At 62.5% G+C, this 16,416-nt stretch overlaps 1 protein-coding gene across 1 annotated transcript in view; it reads right to left on the minus strand.

Annotated features, from left to right (window-relative positions):
* SH3BP2 (SH3 domain binding protein 2) overlaps positions 1-15,757 on the minus strand; it is a 38,987-nt gene extending 23,230 nt beyond the window's left edge. The window contains exon 1 of the mRNA XM_017514325.2: positions 15,652-15,757. The gene's annotated coding sequence lies outside the window, so the exon portion shown is untranslated. The remainder of the gene's footprint in view (positions 1-15,651) is intronic.
* Positions 15,758-16,416: the final 659 nt, after the last annotated feature.

Here is a 16,416-nt window from a genome sequence, read left to right on the forward strand (position 1 = left end):
GAGAGGAAGCTAGGGATCAGTGGCATGGGGACTGGCACCCAGAGACCTGTACCCAGCCTGGTGCCTGGTTTCTGTGCTCAGGAGCAGCTCAGGTGCTGAACACGCTGAGGAGGGTTTGCTGAGCCCAGGGAGGGCACTAAGCCTGGGGAGGGAGGGTGGGCAATGAGCCTGGGGAGGTGGGAGACACTGAGCCTGGGGAGGGTGGGCAGGCACTGAGCCTGGGGGAAGGCGGACATCCCCACTGGGGGAATCTCAAGCTCTCAAAATAAGATGTTTTGCTCAGCCCATCCCATGGGCCTGGGTCCACTCCTAGGCCAGCTCTGGGACCCTCCCAGGCTCTCCCCAGCCAGGATCCCCTTCCCTCTCTGCCCCATTCTGATTGCTGTCCCATGACGCAGGACAGGGAGGATTCCTGAGAACTCAGACTGGCCACTACCCAACTGGGGCAGAGGGAGAGGGCTCCCTGGAAAGCAGGACCCTGCCCGGGGTCACGTGGTATTGTGGGCTGAATGCTGGCCCCCAAAATCTTCGTCCACATCCTCATCCCTAGAACCTGTGAGCATGACCTTACTTGGAAAAAGAATTTTAGCAGATGTAATTAAGTTAAGCAGCGCATCCCGGATTGACCAGGTGGGTCCTAAATCCAATGGCAACTGTCCTGTAAGAGATGGAGTAGAGGGCTGGGCGCGGTGGCTCACGCCTATAATCCCAGCACTTTGGGAGGCTGAGGCAGCCAGATCACGAGGTCAGGAGATCAAGACCAGCCTGACCAACATGATGAAACCTCATCTCTGCTAAAAATACAAAACTTAGCTGGGCATGGTGGCACGCCTGTAATCCCAGCACTTTGGGAGGCTGAGGTGGGCAGATCATGAGGTCAAGAGATCGAGACCATCCTGGCCAACATGGTGAAACCATGTCTCTAGAAAAACACAAAAATTAGCTGGGTGTGGTGGTGCATCTGTAGTCCCAGCTACTCGGGAAGCTGAGGCAGGAGAATCGCCTGAACCCAGGAGGTGGAGGTTGCAGTGAGCTGAGGTTGTGCCACTGCACTCCAGCCTGGGTGACAGAACAAGAATCCATCTCAAAAAAAAAAAAAAGAGAGAGAGAGAGAGAGATGGAGTAGAAAGAAGAAGATGCCTGGAAAGGGCCGTTTAAGGACGGAGAACAGGCTAGAGGGGTGTGGGCACATGCCAAGGACGCCAAGGATCGCTGGCCACCAGCAGAAGCTGGGAGGGGAGTAAGGGGCTGCCCCAGTGCCACCAGGGCAGCGCGGCCCTGTAGACTCCTCAGCCTTGGACTTCTGGCCTTCGGAACCATGACAGAGTCCATTCTGTGGCTTCCAGGCTCTGTGTGCGGAGCTTTGTTAAGGCAGCCCCAGGAAGTGAATCCACACGGGACCCACCTGAGTCCTTCCCCAGGATGAACTGCAGGCTCCTTAGTCTGATCCCAAGTGTAGGTGAACCTGTCGGGGACAGAGGCTCCACAAGGCCGTGTCCAGCTGGATGGACACTGCTGAGCTTGCCTGCATGGACGCCCAGAGCCTCCTGAAGGCTAGGCTCTCCACCTCCCACCCTCCTGCACGCAGGGTCCACGAGCTTCACCTGCCACGCCAGCCCCACGCCCACCAGGCTGGCTGGCCCCACCTCCTGGTCTCTTGTCCATCCCTTCGGCCTGCCCTTCCTTGGCTCAGGCCACATCCAGCGCGGCGCAGCAGCAAGCTTGGGTCCCTGTCCCAGTGGATGGGGTGCAGCCCCTGCTTTCCCCTCCTGCCCTGGGCCCTGACACTGGACCTGTCATACACTTGCCCCATCTTGGTACCTGCAGTCACCCTCACATGGAAACTCAGTGCTCCCTCATCCTTTGAGGACAGAACCATCTAGAACCTTGACCCCTTCTCTGAAATCTGCAAGTCAATGGCACAGTTCTGCCACCAGCATCACCCCATGTGTCCTTGGCACTCCCCACGGGGCCAAGTCCCACTGAATCCCCAAGACCCAGGTGGGCACCTGGCCCATGGCAGGATCCAAGAGATGGACAGACGGACAAACAGATGGGTTCACTGTCATGTCCACACACGAGGCCAGACCCCAGCGTGGTTGTAACCAGCACACCCTGCAGAGCTCAGAGTGAAGAAATTGTGACAGTGCTAATCGGACTCTCAACAAGAGAGGCTTTCAAAGAACTGGTGCTCAGCACAGTTGCAGCTGAGGCCCTTCCACACCCTGGGACCTCTGCCCAGTGAGACAAGCCGCGGGCCGGCCCTGGGCACGTACGTGAGGCTGCTCGCTGCAAAACAGGAAAAGGCTGGCGTGTTGCAGTCGGCCGTGCTCCTGGAAGACTCGGCGTGCTCTGGGCTCAGAAGCCCCAGGGGCTTCACAGAGCGGGACAGGGTAGAGGCAGAGACAGGCCACTCCTGTGTGTGAGGGACAAAGGGAATTTAGAAAAGTGCAGAGAGGGCCCCCAAAGGCACGGCTGCCCGCATGGCACCTGGGCTTCAGAGGGCAAGGCTGAGTGCCATTGGACGCCTGGCCCTCAAGCTCTGTCCTCAGAGGGAAGCGCAGTGCTCTCAATCCCTGGATGCCCAAATGGGCCTTCCTCTCCCAGGCCTGGTGTCTGTGTCCCCAGCAAGGTTTCTTAGATGGGCACGGGAGTTGGGACTGCCTGGGGCTCTGGCCAGGCAGGGCAGCACATTGGCTGGAGGGGGCCGTGGCGGGCTTCCAGGCCGAGGGTGGCGAGGCTGTGGTAAGGGTGAGGTGGGGCTGGGGATGCCACGGCTGGCACTGCTGCTCGCCTGGAGCCCTCTCCAGCCTCAAACCACAAGCAACAGAGGCGGCTCAGGATTCACACTTCAGTTCATCACAAGCACTGACAAGTTTCCACCTTTAAATCACTAGAGAAAAAATTCTCCAGAGTCCTGATGCGTGGGGTGGGCTGGGTCCACCACCCCCAAGCTCCTGGCTGTCACCCAAGGCTAAGACCCACCTCCTCCCCACCTGGCCCTGCCTCGCCTGGCCTGAAGGGGCTCACTGTCCCCCACACAGCCAGCCCAGGCACCCTGATGCCCCCACCCTGCAGGGTCCCAAGGGGGGCGGCAGTCCCGCCCCCACCAGTGGCTCCCACTTGAGAGAGCCTCTCCAAGCAGGTGACCTTGGTGGGCAGAATGGAGCTGCAGTCAGCATGCAGGCTTTGGTGGGAACAAGCCTGGCTCAGTCCCATCCTCCTGGCCTTGTGGCCCACTCTGAGCCTCAGTTTCCTCACCTGAGCAGTGGGGGTGGGGCGGCTGGCTGCTGGGCTTTCACTGGCATCAAGGGAAGGGAAGAACGGTCCTGCTCAGCGTCCACCATGAACCTGGCCTCAGGAACATGTGTCTCCCCGCGGCCCTCGGCACAGTCAGGCCACATTCCCGGTGGCACCCCTTCCCTCTCTGCACCTTGGCAGCAGCGGTGCCCTCCACCTGGAACGCCACCCTCCACCTCCTCAGCCCCGCCCTTGCCCCCGTTCCCTCCTGTAGACCATGCTCCCCTGGGCTGGACCCCAACCCGCAGGCACCGCCCGGGCCGGTCTCCCACACAGGCCCAGTCCACCGCAGGGCGCCCCCCGGCTCCTTAAAGGGGTGGCCTGCACCAGGCAGCCCCGGATGCTGTGGCATTTTCAGTGTGTCCGTGGGCTATCTGCCCCTCCCCTGATGTCAGTTCTGTGGGGAGAAAGCTCTGCATGTCTGTCCCCCACGTCCTTGGCGCCTGCACAGTGCGCAGCGTGACGCAGGCACCAGGCGCCTCCTGCAGCACGAGCAGACCTGGTCCACACCCCAGCCGGCTGGAAGCCCTGCTCTCCACGGGGGCCAGCTCACAGGCTCATGTGCTGAACTGCACAATCTAGCCAGCCCCAGGCACCCCACTTCTTCCATCTCAGGGGACCCCTGGCTGCAGGAGGGGGGCATTCCAGGGACTCTGTGCCCACCAAGTGGAGGCTGGGCCCCCAGGGTGGCCTCCCCAGCCCCAGCATCCTCATCCACAGGCAAGGGCAGCGGCCATCACTGCAAAGCAGCCATGGCCGGGACACCCCACACCCACACCAGCCTGGCTGCTGACGCTCCGGGCCCGGAGGGTGTGCTTAGGTAGGAAATATCCCGGGCACCCTCCTCAGGCCAGCCCACTCAGGAGCAGAGAGTTCCGGCCAACCAAGCCCTCCTGGGATGCCTGGGCCACAGGCACAGTGGGCGTGAAGGTTGGGGGTGACAGTCACCTCTTGTGATGGGAGGCTGGGCCACTAGACCAGGGGAGGAGCAGGGAGCCCCCAGAGAAAGGCCCACTGTGTGCCAAATGTACCAGCTCTGCACCCTCCCAATCACCAGCTGCTCATTTTGCTCTCCTGATCAGGACCTCGAGGCTGAGTGAGGCCACCCAGCCAGCGTGGCCAGTCCACCCAGAGCCCTGCCATACAACCTGAGGGTGCCCCAAAAGCCTTATGGCCCCAGCAGACCCCACCAGGCACTTCCTGCCGAGCCTGCCTCCGGGGAGGGTAAGGAGGAGAGGAGAAGCCCTAGATCCATTCTCAGAAGGAAGCCCACCAACCTGCATGGACAGCAGCGTGAGCCCTGGCCTCTGTGGAGGGGGCAGGGCTCTGGGTAGGAGGCCAGGGACACAGGGTGGGCCACACCATGTGGGGTTCAGGGAGGAAGCCACCGCAGGCCCCAGCTCAGCAGGACAGGAAGGCCCTGGGAAGCAAGGGCTCCAGCCCACCCTTGAGGAGTTATGGGCTGCTTGTTTTAAACTGAGCCCAACAGCCCCGGGAGGCTAGTTGGGAAGCTCTCCCGGGTCACAGCCACCTTCTGGGTCCCGCTCGATGCTGCTGGTTCCCTTGAAGAAAGAGTGGTCTGGTGCTCACCCCAGAGAAAGCTCTGGCAAAGAAGCAGAGCCCCAGTCCTCAGTTTCCCCAGGAGTAACTGGGCAATCCTAGGAGCTGCTGGGCCCAGGACTCAGTATTGAGGCTACACAGCGGGTGGGGTCCACGCATCCACAGAGACTTGGAGAAACAGGAGCAGGCACTGCCAGGACAGAGGGAGACCTGGTGGAACCCACCGGGCAGCTGAGGAAACGGAGAGCAGGGGCCGGGGCACGGCGGAAGGTAGCCCACCGACTCACTGGGCTCGGCCGAAGGCGTGCTGGGGCTGCTCAGACGAGCCCTGTCTCTCTTGCGCAGTGTCAGCTCCTCTGCCTGAAGTCTTATGGTATCGGGTGCAGGGGAGGCACTCAGGGCCCTGCGCCTACAGGCAAACGCCACACCCTGCACCCGGGATCCAAGCTGCTGTCACCCTCTGTCTGGACTCCCAATCTGCTGGGGAGATAGCTACCTCTGACTCACATCCTTGTGACATCTGTTCCACCCAGACACGTTGACACATCCGCCAGTGTCCTGGGAGCAATCTTCCATATGAGTTAGCCAAGCATGGGATTACATGGAGGGTGTCTCAGACAGGGCACAGCTTGTGCAAAGGCCCTGGGGTTGCAGGTAAGAGAAGGCACATACCTTCAGACGTGAGAGACAGAGGCGGGTCACAGTTAGAACTGCCAGTCCAGGCCGCATGCCCAGCTGAGGCACATGGCATCTCAGATCTTCCCTGGGCTGAGCTCCTAGGCCCAGGCACCGTTCACACCTGGGCTCCAATCCCAGCCTTGCTCCCTTAAGCTGGAGACTGGGGGCAATTCGCTTCACTCCCTTAGCCTTGCTCCCTCATCCCCCATCTGAGCTTGTTTGCACAGGACTCAGGACCAAACCAGACCGTTCCCAAGCACTCTGCCATAGGCTCTTGGCCCAGGCCCTGGAGGTGGAGAGCACCCTCTTATCTCGGATCCCAGCACAGGGCGAGGTGACAACAAGGGAACAGAGTGGGATGCCAAGGTCATGGGGCTTGTGCTGAGGTGGGAGGCAGTAGGGGCGTCTGTCAGAGTAACCCAGCCCCACTGCTCCTGCCCAGAGCTGACGGGAAAGGCCAAGAGTCACCACGATGGGCACCCTGTGTGAGCAGCAGTACAAGCCCTGCATGTGGGCAGCCACCTGCTGGGGTACCCCAGGGCGGCCTCGGGACCGTGTAGCAGTAAGTGGCCTGAGCCTCCTGCATCGTCTGTCCCTTTTACTCATCACTGTTTTTGTACCATGGTGGCCTTGGTGACCTTCCTTGGACCGCACAAAACCACGAAGCTCCGACACGTGTCTCCGTCTCAGCCGGCACTTTACAGCATTTCACCTGGACAAGCTCCCGGGTTGGGGCGAAGGGCTCTGGGGCCCAAGGTCACCAGATGTGACCCCCGTCATGGCTCCTCTGTGCACCACTGGGGGTCCTCAGGGCCCTTGCTTACCCAGGAACCCCGTCACCATCTGTCGGTGGGTGCCACAGGCTGGGACCCACCAAGGTTGAGTGAGCACAGCAGGCTCCCTTCCGTCTGTCCATTCATTTCAGCCCTTGAGGGATAGGTCTTTCCTCAGTCTTCATGCACACACTGTGGTCTCTTTCTCCCTAATGTAAATATGGACATATATATATATATATATTTTTTTTTTTGTGACAGAGTCTCACTTTGCTGCCCAGGCTAGAGTACAGTGGTATGATCTCAGCTCACTGCAACCTCTGGCTCCTAGGTCCAAGTGATTCTCCTGCCTCAGCCTCCCATAGCTGGGATTACAGGAGTGCACCAGCAAACCCAGCTGATTTTGTATTTATAACAGAGACGAGATGTCGCCATGTTGGCCAGGCTGGTCTTGAACTCCTGATCTGCCTTCCTCGGCCTCCCAAAGTGCTGGGATTACAGATGTGAGCCACCTCGCCCGACCCCCACCCCCCCGTTTTTTTTGAGATAGCGTCTCACTCTGTCACCCAGGCTGGAGTGCAGTGGCACAGTCTTGGCTCGCTCCAACCTCTGCCTCCCAGGTTCAAGCAATTCTCATGTCTCACTGGGATTACAAGCATGCACCAACATGCCCTGCTTACCTTTGTACTTTTAGTAGAGCCTAGGTTTCACCATGTTGGTCAGGCTCGTCTTGAACTCCAGATTGAAAGTGATCTGCCTGCCTTGGCCTCCCAAAGTGCTGGGATTACAGGCGTGAGCCACCATGCCTGGCTAATATTTTTAAACTATTTTCAAACGTGGTTTTTTTCTTGGATGCGATTAGTTTGTACTCTCTGGGTTTATTATTTTATTCCTTCTGCTTTTTGTCACTTTTTATTCCTTAGTAAATTTTAGGTTGGCCTCGAAGTTTCTCGTCTAGGCTGGCTGTGGTCCTCGCACTGGCTTCCTCCTGGGGCCACTCACAGGCCAGCACAGGAGGGCTCCAGGTGACAGGCCAGCCCCTCTGCTGGGGCAGTGGCGGGCAGTGGGGGTGGGACAGCAGGCCGCAGCCACTGCTAGGCCGGGGTCTCTGGCCGGACAGGGGCAGGGAGATGCGGGAAGGCCCAGGAGCCAGGGGAGGCCACAGGAAGAGGTGCCGACAGAGGGCGGAAAGAAGGAAGAAGGATGAGCCAGACCCCGAGCTGGGGAACCGAGAGCTGTGTGTTCCTCCTCAGCCTGGGAACCCCAGAGCCTCGGGGCCTAGGCAGGGCACGTGATGACTCATGGCCGCTGGCCCCTGTCCTCACTCTCAGCGTGGCCCAGAGGGGGCCTGGGTGACCTGAACGTTCCCAGGTCTCTCATAATGCTCCACTGTCGAGAGGCCCAGTGAGGACAAGGGCCTGGCAGTGGGCCCTGGCTGTCGGGAAAGGTGCCCAGCCCCCAGCCTCTCCCCAGGCTCTCTGCACCCTGGCAATCTGGCCCGGGTCCTCGGCAGTCAGGACAGGCAGGGTGGGGCGGGGGGGTCCGGATCAGGGTCTCCTCCTCTCCTCCTCCTCCTCTCTGTCCCCAGCCACGCAACAGTCCTGCCCCCTTCCCAAGGCCAGGCTGGCCACACCCCAGCCCCTTCCTCCCCCGGAGCCAGCGGGTCCCAGCCTTTCTGCTGCAGCCTGGGCAGAGGCAGCTCTCAAAGGCAGCTCCGCTCTGCCTCAGGGCTCAAGGCCCACCCCGTGCTCTCCCTCGCCGGCGCCTCTCAGGCTGTTCCAGGAGCTCCTCGTGCTGTTGCCCACCTGCAAACTCCTGCCTGGGCTTCTGTCCCGGGCCAGGTCACCCCAAGACACTCCCAATGCCCCTACTGCTCCGTGGGGACGGCGCCCCAGGCCAGGTCCTTCCTTGGAGGGGATGAGCAGCTCTAGTCAGGTCCCCTAACCACCACAGTCCTACGCCTGTGGGAGCCCCGAGACAGCTCCTCTGCCTGCCCAGCCTCCCTGCACCTACCCCTGACACAGGAGCCCGAGATGGCCTCCCTAGAGCCCCCAGGTGAAGCCACCTGGCCCATCATCGGCCCAGGGTGGTCACAGGACAAGCACCTCCACTTAATGCTCGGGCAGCAGTAAGGCTCTGGGGGCAGGGGGCTTCTGGTGTCAGCAGAGCCTGTAAGCAAGCCTCCCGAGCCCCCGTGTCCACCCCTAAGGCCTCCTCCTGCCTGGGGAGCGGCCACGGGGCAGGCTTGGGCAGCTCAGGCAGGGGCAGGCAGGCCGTACCAGGCAGGGAGGTGGCACAGTCGGTGGACACTCTGGAGACACAGCCTCAGGAGTGACTTGGATATGTCCTTTCCCTCTCCAGGGAGGCAGCCCTGGACCGTGCTGCTCTCGGCTAGAAAAACCAGCCAAAGAGGAAGGGAACCGAGCAGGGGAGTCAGTATCACCAGGACCCAATGCCACGCCAATTTCACCAGTTTGCTTCTTGCCCCGCTTTCACCCCCAGCAGCCTCTGTGCAGGGATTGCGACCCCATCCCAGTCATGTCACCTCCTCCACTCCCACCCAGCCTTCCGCAGCTCTGCGTGCTGCTTCTCTGCAGCAGCCCCCACCCTCCCCGTAGGCCCCAGCCAAGCTCCCCAGGGTGTGTCCCCTCGTGGCCACTGCCTGGAGGGTGTCTGCTCGCCAGTGGTCTCCAGATCCCAGAGTAAGCTTTGAAAACACAAGCCAGCCCCTGCTGGAAACCCCACCAGGCCCTAGGGCCCTAGCTCTCCAGCCCTGCTCCCTGTTCCCAGGGTGTCTTTCATGTGGCCTGAGCCCTCGGCCTGGCCCCTCCTCCTGCTCCCACCTCCCGGAGGCTCCCCAGCCAGGGGAGGGGGTGGTCCGTGAGGCTCCTCTGGCATCTTTGGTGCTGTGTTTTCCCAGCTGTGTACTAGAAGGGCCAGGACCCGGCCTACAGCAAGGGCGGCTCTGGATGGGTCTTCGAGGGGGCCTGGGTGAGTGGGTTCCCTCCTGCTTCTCAGGACCCTGGCCCTGGAACAGCGGCTCCCTTGGTGTCAGCTGGCAGGAAGCTGGAGTGCGGCAGGGCCCGCCAGATCCTCCGCAGAGGTGGGGGCTGGGGGTCCTTTCTCAATCTTCTTCCTGCCCCAGCAACTTCCTGCCGCAGAGGCAGGCATGGCGTCTCCAGCCACAGCGTTTCACCCTCCCGGCCACGGCCTCAAGCAAATGGGAAGACTGATCTTGGAGAGCCCCTGCCTCAAGTGGCAAAGCTTCCTGAAGCCAGCACCCAGGACCCCAGGATGGCTCGGGGCTCTGAGGCGGGCGCTGCCCCTCCCTCCACTTTGCAGCCTCAGGGACGTCACGGCCACAGTGGCTAGAGCCACACCCAGGACCCCACCCCACCTCATTAGGCAGCTGCAGCTGGGGTCTAAAGCTGAGCAGAGTCCAGTCCTAGCGAGGGTCCCGAGGGGAGGCATTTCACAGATTCCACCCCCAGGGGCCCGGCTGGGAGCGCCTCTTCCCACGGAGAGGAGGGAGCGGCCTGTGGGGACAGGTAGCCAGCGGGGATACAGCAGGAACAAAGTCCTGAGGCAGGGTGGGCATGGGTGGCAGGTGGAGGCTGAGGCTGGACCCCAGAGAGCCATTCGCCCTGGTCAGCCCGGAGGCCCCGATGACCTGAGGCCGATGTTGGAGGCTCGGAGGCCCTGGGCCAAGTGCCACTCCCACACATGACCCTCACACATACCATGAGGCTGGACTTCTGCTCCTTGCCCTGCCCGGAGAAGGTGGAGGATGCCCAGGTCACACACTGGCCTGGTGGAGCCACTGGAGCCGCCCAGCACCTCCATTCCTAGAGGTGTCAGCCCGGGAACGCCTGAGGCCACCGGAGGTGATGGCAACGGGAAGTCACTTCCCCCCTCAGAGGATGCAGCCACATCACCTACCCTCTGCCCTGTCAAACCCACCCTGCTGACCACTAGTTTGCCTGCCTGGCCAGGCCCCAGCACTATCTGCCCAGCCATCAGCAAACCACCCTGGGCAGTGCCAGCCACCAGCCCCGCTGGAAAGGGGCTTCACTTTCTGGCCTCAAGTAGGAGGACAGGAAGCAGCTGGGGTCAGGAAGGGCCATTTCTGAGAGAAGAAATGAGTGCTGAGCTTCCTGGCCTGCCTCCTCTGGCTCTGGGTCTGGTCTCCACACAGGGGTGGGTCCCCACCTGCCACCCGGGCCCCTCAGGCCAGCTTTTCTGAATCTTTCCCCATCACCCTCCTAATGGTGACAAATTGGGCCTTTTGCTTGGACCTGCCTCGGGTGCCAGCTCTTCGGGGCCCAAAGCCCTGGGTGGCACAGGGAGGCCAGGCTGACTCCAACCTTGCACCAACACACATCTTTAAGAAGAGCAGCTCCAGAGAAAGAAAGCACTTTCGTTTAGGGAGAGGACAGCAGACACTCAGCGCTCGGCGGCTCCTTCCTCACTAGGCGTTGGTGCTCCTATCTACTGCTGCCGGGGCCACGGGGACTAGGCCCAGACCAGGCTAGGTGGCAGGCAGTGGTGGCTGTCACAGTGCAGTCTGCAGGGGGAAGGGAGGGGACTGTGATGGAAACTTGAAGAGTTTCGTGTGAGGCTGAAGCAAAACAGTCTGCTGTTATCTGATTGGAAACTCTGCCAACCTGGCGGCAGCTGCCAGACTGATGGGCACATTAGCCTCCAGTGTTCAGTGGAGAGTTAACACAGGTGGGAAGAGTGACAAGCCAACTTCAAAGAGCCTGATACAGCCCGTCGGCTGCCCACTTCACTTCCCTGCGCAGGAGTGCGGGGCTGGGAGAGCCCACACCCCCCTCACCCTTCCTCTGGGACAGGCCCAGTTGGGCACCATCAGACATGGGCACTCAGACGTGGCCCAGTGCTTCCTGAGTTCCCAGGCAGGAGAGGCAGGCAGACAGGTCACCATCGATGGGTCAACATGCATGGTGACCATTGACCAGGCTGCTCAGGAGGACACTCAGCTCAGCGTGGAGTTGGGAGTGGCCAGGGCGGGTGCCCTGAGCACCAAGCAGGACAGATACTTATGTCTTCCGTCAAAATTGCTTCTGAGGGAGAGTGGCAAGGTGGGCCAGGCAGGTGAGCTGCTACCCCTGGGCACCTGCCCGTGGCCCTGCCCTCTGCCCTGTGGCCTGTCTGCTCTTGCACTGAATGCCTGGCCCAGGGCCCAGTACACAGGCACCCAGTGTTGCACAAGGGGCCCCACTTGTGCAACAGGGCTGGGAGGCAGCCTTCTGAGGGAGGTCCACCACTGCCCCAGAGGCAGAGGCCAGTGTAAGTGGCCAAGGTGCACCACTGTCCCAGACTCCAAGGCTGTGAAACAAAGCCAAGGACCACCCACCACTCCAGGCTCCCAGACTGGCCCCGGCCCCTTCTCACTTTGTCCAGGGGCAGCCAGCCGCGAGGGCCCACCCCTACACCTGGCTTGGGACAGCAGGCAGGGCTTCAGGGCAGGCCAGGGCGTAGGGACTCGGGCCCTCAAATGCCACAGAAGAGCATCACTAGATTACAACACCTCTGTACCGAGGCTGAAGGAGCTTCCCCAAACGGAGCTGCACATCCCAGCAGAGTCAACGGCAGGGAGGCCCCGGCTGGGGCCTGGGGATCTGGCCTTCCATGAGTTAGACATAATTTAACCCCATTTCACAAGGAGGAAGCTGACGCCGTCAGACGAAGCCTGCTCTGAGCCCAGAACTCAGCTTCCCTCTAGTGCCTGGGAGGAGTTCTGGGCCACTCCCCGTGGCCCCTGCGTCGCTCTCTGAGCCCTATGTGTCATGGCACGCACGCTGCCTGCCAGGGGTGTTGCCTGCCAGCCCAGCAGACCCTGGGGTGGGGACCTGGCCTCCCTCTGCAGGCTCCAGCAGACAGGCACCCCACACTCCACCCAGCCGCCTGGAGCAGGCTCAGCAGGTGCACAGTAAACAACTGATTCACAAGGAAGCAGACAGCACTTCTTGGAATCAGCCCGGTTGCAGGGATGGGGGCGTGGATACCACAGGGGTGCTCTGCCAACCCCTTGGGGGTTCTCTGATCTCCCCAGGCCACAGCTGTAGGTGGCCGAGCCCACACTCTTCCCAGAGGCCAGCTGGCAAAGATGGACCAGATGTGACTGGAATCCATGAAGAAAGCGCCAGTCAACTCTGGTGTTAGGGGCCAGTGTTTCCAGCATGCTCTGTCGCCTGGGGCAGGGAGGCCGAGCAGGGCCTGACTGCTCTCGTGGCCTTGGAGGTTACAGAGCCCGGGGAGAAGAAAGGAGACTGGCGGAGGGCACCTGTGTCCCCTCCTGAGAGCCTATGCCACCTCGAGCTCCTCACCTGGACTCCTGTCTGACCCAGGTCTCCACCCGCTCCGAACCTGGGCACACGCTTCTCTCGCATCAGCCCGAAGGGTGATTGTAGGCAGGGGCCCAGCACAGAGTCCAAATCCAACAGTGTGGCCCAGAGCCAGGGGCTTCTGTCATCCCATTTTGCAGAAGAGGAAACTGAGGATCAGGAAGTGCAATTCATGATTTACCTATGAGGCTCAGGTGTCCTGGCCCATGGCCGAGAGGCAGTGCCTTGCTCTCAGCACCATCCTGTCTGGCTCCAATGCACTAGCCAAGGATTGGTGAGGAGGGTTCCAGTGCCCATGAGCCTGAAATGCTCCCCACTATTCCCTCTGGGACTTACGCAGCCCACACGTGGGACTGTCTCCGGCCCCTGGGTGGAAGAACGCAGAGGCCTCTGGGGAGGGGCCGCCTATCCGGGAGGAAGGATTCTAGGATCTGCGCGGTCCCTCGTCTCCCAGCCACTCCGTGCCCTCACCGCACCCGGTGTGCACAGGCCTCTCCCGTCAGACTGGTCTGCCACCCCCCTGCCCGCCTTTGGCTCAGTCCGTCTGTACCTGCACGGCTGCCTCCCAGGGCTCAGAGCCCTCCTTCTGACTGCATGCCCTGCATTCACTGGCCCGTGGGGTGGGAGCCACCCCATTGCGCCTGGGGTGGGGCAGCTCGCACCGAGTGGCAAGTGCTAAGTCTTTCTCCTGCTAGCCTGCTCTTGTTCTCACTTGCCCAGGCTGCACAGTGATGCCCAAGCCACCCGGCTTATTAAAGAGCCATATACTCACGTGCTCCGGGCTTACAGAGGCCAGACAGTGAGGAGGGCAGAGCCTGCCATACACAGTCATAGACACAGGGTGTCCCCACAAGGAAGCTTTGAGGACAGAACCCAGGAAGACTCAGGGGCTGCCCGACACTAGCCACTCCTGATGGACTCAGGCCTTTGCCCAGGAGACCAATGTGGGCAGGAACCCGGGAGCCTGCCCTTTACCCCAGGCCTCTCCAGGCTGGGCCCTGCCCCCACCCCACCTGAGCAGAGGTGTCCCCGCTGTTCCTGCTGTCAAGCCAGGACATACAGCGGCCCCAAGGGCCAGGGAAAGCACCTCCAGCGACTCACTGTTACCCAATACCAAGCACATGCCACCACCACCGTCCCCCATCATGGACACTCACAGCCACCTACAAGGCACAAAGTGGTTCACAGCCTTCAGGTTGTGAATGAGAAAATGGAGGCGTGGCAGGGGGAAGCCTCCTGGCCATGATCACACAGCTGGAAAGTAGTGACATCTGAGTTCACACCCAGGACCCCAGCAGAGTTCATGCCCTTCCTCCCTGCCCATTAGGAACCAAGGCTGGCCAACTTGCCTCTCCCAGCCCCTGGGCTTCCCGTCTGTGGGCCTGCTCGGTGTGTGGGGGGTGGGGAGCTCGGGCTGACTCAGTGCCTTGCTTCCTCCGTCCATGTGGGCAGGACGGGCCGAGGCAGGCCCAGAGCCTGCCTTCCCTCCCTCTGCCTCTCCAAGCCAGCCTCCTTGGTGGGCTCCCCCATGACCCTGGAGGCCTGGACTCCCCGAAAGGCCAGGCTCCCTGTCAGCACCCCTCTCACCAGATGGTCCTGGCTACGAGTTCCTGGGCACCACTGCCTACCTGTCTTCCTTCTGCCTGCCCCCTCCAGTGTGTGCCCCATGCGGGCACAGAGCCAGACAGTGGGGGCCTGGCAGGGAGAGGTTGTGGACAGAGTCCTCACTCCCTTGCAGCCATCGTTCCAAGCCCCCTGTCCTGCCAGGAGTGGCGTGCTGGGAGTGGGGCCCTGAGACAGGCTCCAGCAGGGCCCCTCGAGGGTGTCTGGGTAAAGGACACAGTGGACAGAGTGGGAAGAACCAGGAGCGGGTGGAGCCCAGCCCCTCCTCTGGTCCCACCCGGCCTGAGCCAGTGAGGGCAGCGGCTCACCCAGGCACAGGGAGTTGGTGCAGGGCTGACCTGAACCCACAGTCCTGCTTCCGTCAGGAGGTGGCCATCAGCCCTGCCTTCAGGCGGTTGTGGAAAGAATTCCACACGTTTCATCGCCGACCTGTGTCACCTGCAGGGTCACACAGGTGTCGTCCAAGCAGGCTGTCCACATGGCCACCCCAGCAGCCCACACGGAGCACCCGCCCAGGGCCACAGCCACTTCGAAGGACTTAAGTGTGGCCGCTAGACCAGGAGGCACAGCTGTCCCCAGTGTTGGCAGATGAGCAAACTGAGGCGCAGAGAGGGGACAGGAGGTGCTCGCAGAGCGCCGGCACCAGGCGCAGAGGCCCAGAGAAGCGGGAAGGTGCTGGGCTGCAGGGGAAGGGGCTGTCGCGGGCCCCTAACTCCTCCAGTCCCTCTGCCATCCGCTGAGATTCCCTGCTGCCCAGGAGAGTCGCCCGGATATCAGTCACTCACACTTCAGTGTGAATCAGCGTCCTGGGCGGCTTTTCTCGCCCTCCGCGAAGCGCGGCCGCGGGAAGGAAAGTCTGGATTCCGCGGAGGGCGGAGAGCAAGTGCCCGCCGCCCCCTGTGAGTCTTGCGGGAAGGGTCGCGTAAGGGGACCCCGCCGCGGGGCCAGAGGGGCGCGAGGGAAGCGAAACAGATGCGTCGCATCGCCTGTCATCCCTGAACCCCCGGAAAGGGACACCGGCCCCCGCCTGAAGCCGCGCTCCCTCCGGCAGCGCCCCCCCCCTTGCCAGGCCCCGTTCCCCCTGCGGCGAGGACACGGAGGCCCCGGGGCCCGGGGAGGCCGCTGCTCACCCCGGACCCCCGAGATCCGCTAGGACCTGCCGGGACCCCGACATTCCCCCGAGACCCCCGAGACCTCCGGAGACCCGTCGAGACCCCCGAGACCCCCGAGACCCCCCAGACCCCCCGAGACTGCCGAGACCCGCCCCCCGAGACCTGCCAAGACCGTCAGGCTCCCCCAAGACCCGCCAAGACACCCCCAGACCGCCGAGACCCGCCGCGGAGGCTTACCCGCCGAGCGCCGTCCTGGCCCGCCGGCCCTGGGTGGAGGCGGCTGCTCCGCTGGGCACCCGGGCGCTCCCGCCCGCTGCCCGCCGCCCACAGCTCCGTCCCGCCCCCGCCCGCCCTCCCTCCTCCGGGCCCGCCCCGGGCCGGCCCCGCCTCTCCCCGGCCGCTCCTGCAGTCCTCGGGCCCGGGCGGGGCGCGGGGCGGGCCGGGACCTCAGGGTGGGCGGGGGCTGCACGTGGCCTCCGCCACCCGGGAGGCGGCCCCTGGGGGCTCAGGCGCCGGGTCCGCAGTAGGCGCTCAGTACCCGCCGGTGAGCGACGCAGCCTGTCTGTTACTCCTGCGCGTCCCTCCCGGTGACAGCCCCATGCCCAGCGAGCTAGGCGGAAAAGACGCTGTCCGCCCCCGCAACCCCGTGGTCCTGATCCTGGGTGACCCCACCCCTGCGCATGGGTGCGACTCTGGCCCAGGCCAAGACAGGAGGGGAGGAGGCAGAGGGGGGCTTGCCTGGCACCAGGGAACCTTGTCTAGTTCCAACTGGCCTCTAGGATGCTTTTCAGCCACTTCCGACCTCGCTTTGGACCAGCTCTGGACCCCAGTGGCTCAGAGGTCTTCTCGGAGGCTGCGAGGCGAAGGGGACCGGGTCCTTTTCACTTGGCCTCCTCTGAGGCTCCCTTTCCTCCACCATCACCCTCTCCCGACTGCCACCTAATAGTAGACCTATAGACCCAGATTCCTCGGTGAGGGGCAGGGGCCAGGAGAGCAGGGGGC

Source organism: Cebus imitator, unplaced genomic scaffold (assembly GCF_001604975.1).
Source record: "Cebus imitator isolate Cc_AM_T3 unplaced genomic scaffold, Cebus_imitator-1.0 Scaffold522, whole genome shotgun sequence".
In the NCBI taxonomy this organism is placed as follows: Eukaryota; Metazoa; Chordata; class Mammalia; order Primates; family Cebidae; genus Cebus; species Cebus imitator.